Source organism: Ixodes scapularis, unplaced genomic scaffold (genome assembly GCF_016920785.2).
Source record: "Ixodes scapularis isolate PalLabHiFi unplaced genomic scaffold, ASM1692078v2 ptg001568l_1__unscaffolded, whole genome shotgun sequence".
NCBI classification, from domain to species: Eukaryota; Metazoa; Arthropoda; class Arachnida; order Ixodida; family Ixodidae; genus Ixodes; species Ixodes scapularis.
The window spans coordinates 3192223-3199450 of record NW_024610167.1 but is presented as its reverse complement, the minus strand read 5'-3'; positions in this window follow the sequence as shown (position 1 = coordinate 3199450).

Genomic DNA, 7228 nt, shown 5'->3' with positions numbered 1-7228 from the left:
ATCCTTAGTTATTGTGTTGTGTTATATAAGTGCTACCTTTAAGAATATATGCTGAAAAGATTGTTCATTTCGCAGGAAACTGTTTGTATTCATCTGTAGCTGGTGCTAAAAGAAATCTTCGATAAGAAATTTGAGACGAGTGATTTGTTTTATATTTCTTCAAATAAAATTTATAATTCTGAAACTTAGGATTTAGTAAATAGTTCTAAAGCAGGATATACAGTAGATTTTATTTAATTGAAACTCAAGGCAAGAAAGCAACTGTGGAAGAATGATATTGATGTTTTGTGTAGAGTTCCAAAAAAAGGTTGCACGTGTGACAAAACAAATGTTTTAAAAACAACGAAAAGACTGACTTCGTGCATTTATCGATTGCACAGAACAATAAAAACGCACCCAAAGGAGCGTTTGACGTCCCAAACCCCAATATATATTGTGTGGTTCTAAAGCTAGAAAACAGACTGTAAAAAAAATCTAAATAAGGTAAAGAGGTGTTTTTGTTTTGTTTTGTTTTTACCACTAAAAGTTAGACATTGTTCTAAACTGTTAATGACCACAGAAAAGGTAAACGCGAGAGTGGGCTTTGACACGAGCGCAAGGTAAGCGTTCCGCTGCTACTCTAGTTTTCACTAATTGAACACTAGCCCCAGTTAAACGCTGCCATCGAAGTCTTGTCCAAAGTGTGCACTCATTCTGACTCCTTTTAGTGACGCCAAACATTGAGCAAAAAGGGGCCTGCTCTCTAGAGCATGTTGCAACAGCCCAGTCAACATACAACAGGTGTGTTCTCGGTCCTTATCGATCCCAGCATGGCACAGCGCACCGAGAAAACTTGTTGGAGGCCTCGCACTACCCATACACATCGGCGCAGCTGCACTCTTGTTTTTTTTTTTTTTAATCTTTCGCGTTGGAAATGGATCAACTGTGCTCAAAACGCTCCCTGCCTTGTTTTTCACAAAAAAAAAAAAAAAAAAATATAGAGGCAACGGAAAACGAACCATATGTTTTAAGGAAAAGCTTCGCCCGTGAAAGCGATCACACAGGGCTCCCCAGTGAGTAACGCATGTCACCGCTACACCGGGATTGTATCAATTTATTATTGTGTGGATAAAAAAAACGTTTGATCGGAGCTGCCTAGACTGCATGATTTCAATTGAAGCTACTGTCCGACTGAAAGTGCGTCTTCAGCAATCCAGGTAATCGACGCCAATTAGTGTTGTATTGACTTTACGATTTCAAAATGGTTCAGTTCAAATATTTTGTTTTAGAAAATGCATATTGAGTTTCATTTTGGGGACCTTTATCCTGAAATGATAACAGTGGCTATACGGTGTGACCGGTTAACTGCAAAAATATTGTTGGGGCTGCGTGTTCTCGGCGGCCATTTTAAAGGGAAAGAAAATAGTTTTCCAATTAAAAGAAAAAAACAACTATATAGAACTACATGTGCAAATGTAACTTTTCGAACATACTTCTTCTGTACTTGGAGACTCTAAGGCAAGCTGAGTTAATCTGCCTCAGCATATTTCACATAAGAATCGAAAAAAACTCAAACATCACTTTTTTTTATTTGAACAACCACACGGCTCCCGTGAGGATATTATAGTAGGGGAGGGATAAATACAATATACACTAGATGCCCCCCCCCCAAAAAAAAAAAAGAACAAAGAAAAAAAAGAACATTTTTAGTCAAATATAAATAAAAAGGGCGCCTCACCCGCACCAAACAGATTGCAAAAATAAATAAAAAAATAAAACAAGAACCCGAACCAGTGTAAAGCTATACACATTCGTATACATATACAGACGAAGAGGAGATTCGTAGAAAGAATCATTATATTAAGAATTTGACAATGCACAAAAAAAAAATAGTTTACGTCTGTTGAGACTATCTCTTCAAAAAGCTGATCGCAGTTGAGTGTGGTGCAGAGGAAAAAGGAGTATTTGTAGATATCTATTTCGTTTGTGAAAGGCCTAATGTTTTGGTATGGTCCTGTCGCCAAGAGAAGAAGTGAGATGGAAGTAAACGTTGGGGAGGCGAGGGGGGAGGGGTGACAATTCCACACCGATTGTAATATATGCCGAGTAGGAGTTATAGGAGCAAACTTGGACGAAGATTCTGTAGAGACTGCCACTTGATCTTGCGTTTCAACGCAGTCACACTTTGGCCAGGACAGTACAGGGTGTCACAAAAAAAATTAACACGCTAAAACGGCTATCGAATATAAAACAAATTTGACACATCTTGAAACTACTTTTCTGGAAAGTAGCTTTAACTTGTCAATTGTGCTAAAATTCCGAGCCGAAATTCCGAGTTTAGAAAAATAAGAACATAAATACTGATCTTTTTTTTAATGGCGGAGCGTAAGCTGTCGGAAAAACACCGCACGACGGCCATGTTTCATTGTCTTACCCAATACGGCGCTGCAGACCACTGGAGGTAAAGCCTTTCGGCCCCAAGCGAAAAACCGCGCTTTATCCTAGTTTTTGGTTCCGCGGAATATTTGCCAAAATAAAGTTCTTTGGGTTTCCAGTTAGGTTTCACAATGCAAAAATGTCACGCCAAAAATATGAATGAATAAACCGACAAATGCTGCTCCAGAAATGAGGTACCTTCGGGTGCGACAATTCTTGTTTTGTGCATCGTCTGCATCGCAGTTCGACGTTCGCGCTTTTGTGTCAGCGCGTTAACTTCATACCTTATCGCTGTTTCTTTTTATATTTTGTTCAATGCCTCACAATGCAAAAACTGAGCTCCAAAAAGAGGTTCCAGGTGGTTTTTGTTTACACAACAGGAAGGTTCAAGGAAGTTCGAGCGAAATGCCGGGCGGCCTTCAGCAAAGACCACCCTCTCGGCCCACTATCATTAAATGGGTGACGAGGTTTGCTCCAGAAAGAAACGTGTAAAACAAACCTCACAACCGTGTGAAAACGTCGCCGAAATGTAGACTGCAGAAAGCAGTTTTCGACGCTTTCGGAGCGAAGCTCCACGTCTCGATCAGGCGTGCTGCTCGTCAGCTCACCGTAACCCGGGGCTTCATGTGGCGGGTGATTCGCCGGCGAATATATCCGTTCAAAGCGAAACTCCTGCGCGAACTGAACCCGGGGGAAGACGCACGGGGGGTGCAGTTTTGTGGCGACGAGCTGGTGCGGATTCAGGCCAACTCCAGCCACCGGCAGTTCCGCTTGTTCACGAACGAGTCTGTTTTCCATCTCGACGGCCGCGTCAACAAGCAGGACTGCAGGTTGTGGTCTGGTACGGACCTGCACTGGCCGACCGAACATGCCGTCCAGTTGCAAAAAGTCGTCGTGTGGTGTGGCATATGGCGAGAGGGTGTCGTCGGAGCATTCTTTTTCACTCGACGGTGGTGGATGACTCACCCGCACCATAAGATGCAGGAGGAAGAGATTTTAACAGAGCTGGAACCTGCACATATGCAACGTGCAGTTTCCGTATTCCAAAAGGATGTGGACCCTCCCCAGTATGCGCTATTCATCTGAGATCCTGGCGCAATCGCAAGTTTCCCTGGAGATGAATGGGCCGCGGCTCTCCGAACATGGCTTGCCTCCTAGGTCTCCAGACAACACCCCTTGCGATTCTTTGTTTTGGGGCACATAAAGTCCCAAGTGTACGTCCGGGGATCGAGGACAATTCTGGAGTTGAAATAACATATCGTTGACGCGTTCGAAACCATCAGTGATGAAACGCGGGAGGCGGTCTTCGGGCCAGGACTACGAGACTAAGCTGAGAAGATGTATGGAAGTTCACAGCGAGCACGTCGAGCTGAGAGTCTAACTGTTTTTCTTTTCTCCCCCATATATGTGTCTGTGAATGAGACAATTGACCACAATTGCGAAGGCGGTAGTTCAGATTTCACCGGCTTTTTCAAAGCCATCAAATTGGTGCCTTTTTGGGAGCACTAATGGTTGCCTCTCGTGACTCATTCAAACGTTAAACTGCAAAAGCAGACGATCCACGAAACAAGAAGTGTCGCAAACGAAGGTACGTCTTATCTGTAGTAGCATTGAACGGTTTTATTTATTGATATTTCTGGAACGACAGTTTCGGCATTGTGAATCTTAAGTGAAAGCCCCCAGAAAACATTATTTCGGCAAATATAACCCGGTACCAAAAATTCGAATAAAAGCGCACTTTTTCCCTCGGCGCCCAGGGGCTTTACGTACAGTGATCTACAGCGCCATCTCTGAATCAGGCAAAGAAACATGGTCGTCGTTCCGCGTCTCGCCGACAGGTGCCGCTCCGCCGTTGAAAAAATCTATATATATATATATATATATATATATATATATATATATATATATATATATGAACGAATATGTGCAGATGAATGAACCGTACTTAATCCAATGAATTAAAGAATCCAAGTTTTCAGGAACCCGCCGAAAGCCCAAAAACGGCGGAGCCAGGATTTGAACTCTGGGCCTCCCAATGTCCGGTCGGGTGTGCTAACGACTATACCAGTCCACCTTGGCTTTCTGGCGTTTCCTATCTGTCTTATTAATGCACAAGAAACGAAATGTATCCAATCGGAGGTGTTCTGGAAACACACGCCGCCGCGTGGAACGCGGTACGACGCTTAGTGTCACGTGATACGTGCTCGTTTGTGCTCCAGAAATCCTCCCACTGTTTGTCTCACCCCGTGTGCATGTAGTAGTATTCTTTGTTTATGAGCTTTAGAGACACGGTATCATCATCATCTGCGAGAATCAAGATCCACGTTATTGAATATACAACACGGGCACTTCACGTCATCGTACGTGGTCTCCGAGGAGGATATGAACGAATATGTGCAGATGAATGAACCGTACTTAATCCTGAAAAATTCCTGAAAACTTGCATTCTTTAATTCATGGGATTAGGTACGGTTCATTCATCTGCACATATTCGTTCATATCCTCCTCGGAGACCACTTACGATGACGTGAAGTGCCCGTGTTGTATATTCAATAACGTGGCTCTTGATTCTCGCAGATGATGATGATACGGTGTCTCTAAAGCTCATAAACAAAGAACACTACTACATGTACACGGGCGAGACAAAGAGTGGGAGGATTTCTGGAGCACAAACGAGCACGTACCACGTGACACTAAGCGTCGTACCGCGTTCCACGCGGCGGCGTGTGTTTCCAGAACACCTCCGATTGGATAAATTTCGTTTCTTGTGCATTAATAAGAAAGATAGGAAACGCCAGAAAGCCAAGGTGGAGTGGTGTAGTGGTTAGCACACCCGACCGGACATTGGGAGGCCCAGAGTTCAAATCCTGGCTCCGCCGTTTTTTGGCTTTCGGCGGGTTCCTGAAAACTTGGATTCTTTAATTCATTGGATTAAGTACGGTTCATTCATCTGCACATATTCGTTCATATCCTCCTCGGAGACCACGTACGATGACGTGAAGTGCCCGTGTTGTATATTCAATAACGTGGCTCTTGATTCTCGCAGATGATGATGATACCGTGTCTCTAAAGCTCATAAACAAAGAACACTACTACATGTACACGGGCGAGACAAACAGTGGGAGGATTTCTGGAGCACAAACGAGCACGTACAACGTGACACTAAGCGTCGTACCGCGTTCCACGCGGCGGCGTGTGTTTCCAGAACACCTCCGATTGGATACATTTCGTTTCTTGTGCATTAATAAGACAGATAGGAAACGCCAGAAAGCCAAGGTGGAGTGGTGTAGTGGTTAGCACAACCGACCGGACATTGGGAGGCCCAGAGTTCAAATCCTGGCTCCGCCGTTTTTTGGCTTTCGGCGGGTTCCTGAAAACTTGGATTCTTTAATTCATTGGATTAAGGTTCATTCATTTGCACATATTCGTTCATATCCTCCTCGGAGACCACGTACGATGACGTGAAGTGCCCGTGTTGTATATTCAATAACGTGGCTCTTGATTCTCGCAGATGATGATGATACCGTGTCTCTAAAGCTCATAAACAAAGAATACTACTACCTGTACACGGGGCGAGACAGACAGTGGGAGGATTTCTGGAGCACAAACGAGCACGTACCACGTGACACTAAGCGTCGTACCGCGTTCCACGCGGCGGCGTGTGTTTCCAGAACACCTCCGATTGGATACATTTCGTTTCTTGTGGATTAATAAGACAGATAGGAAACGCCAGAAAGCCAAGGTGGAGTGGTGTAGTGGTTAGCGCACCCGACCGGACATTGGGAGGCCCAGAGCTCAAATCCTGGCTCCGCCGTTTTTTGGCTTTCGGCGGGTTCCTGAAAACTTGGATTCTTTAATTCATTGGATTAAGTACGGTTCATTCATCTGCACATATTCGTTCATATCCTCCTCGGAGACCACGTACGATGACGTGAAGTGCCCGTGTTGTATATATATATATATATATATTTTTTTTTTTTTGCTTTGTATTTGGGGTTTTGATTTTAATTTTTAGAATAACAATGTGACCAGTTAAAGACATTTTCGAAAAAAGTGGCATCAGGATCAGTGAAGTTTTTATTTAATTTTGGCGAGCCATTTTAACGTGTATTATTTTGTGACACTCTGTACAATAAGGAACATCTGGCAGCTCTGTTTTGCATTAGTTTCAGTTGCTGCTTGTGCGTCTCCCAAACTTTCGAAGAATGCCCTTGAATAGTACGAATATTTGTGAGATACAGAGTATTTCTGACTTCCCGAGGAGAATTTTTGAAATTACGTTTGATGAATCCTAGCGTCCGATTGTCGTTAGCAGTCATATTTTACTTTCAGTAACCTCTTGATGGGAATGTCGTTAATCTGGTGGATGTTGGTGATGAGGTTTCGCTGTTTAGTTACATGAACAAAGTGTGATTTTTTAACGTTCAAATTCATCCCACAGGTGGCACACCAGTTTGCTATGCGGTCGAGGGCGGCCTGCAAAATTATACAATCGTTCAAGGCACTTACGGCTCGATAGATTATGCACTTCTCAGTATTCAGTCGTATACTAGAAAAAATGTCTACAACAATATCATTGATAAATATTAAAAATAAAGATGATTCTAGCACAAAGCCTTGCGCTACATAAGAAGTGAAATATATAAAATTAGATGATTTGCCATTAATTGACTGCTCGAGAGCATTAATTGTTAACGGGGACGCGGGAACAAAAAGTAGAAAACGGTTGTACGGCCTAATAAAAAATATATATATATATAGGGACAGCAACTGGGATAAAAAGAAGGCACTCGATAGAAATATGTTCACAAAG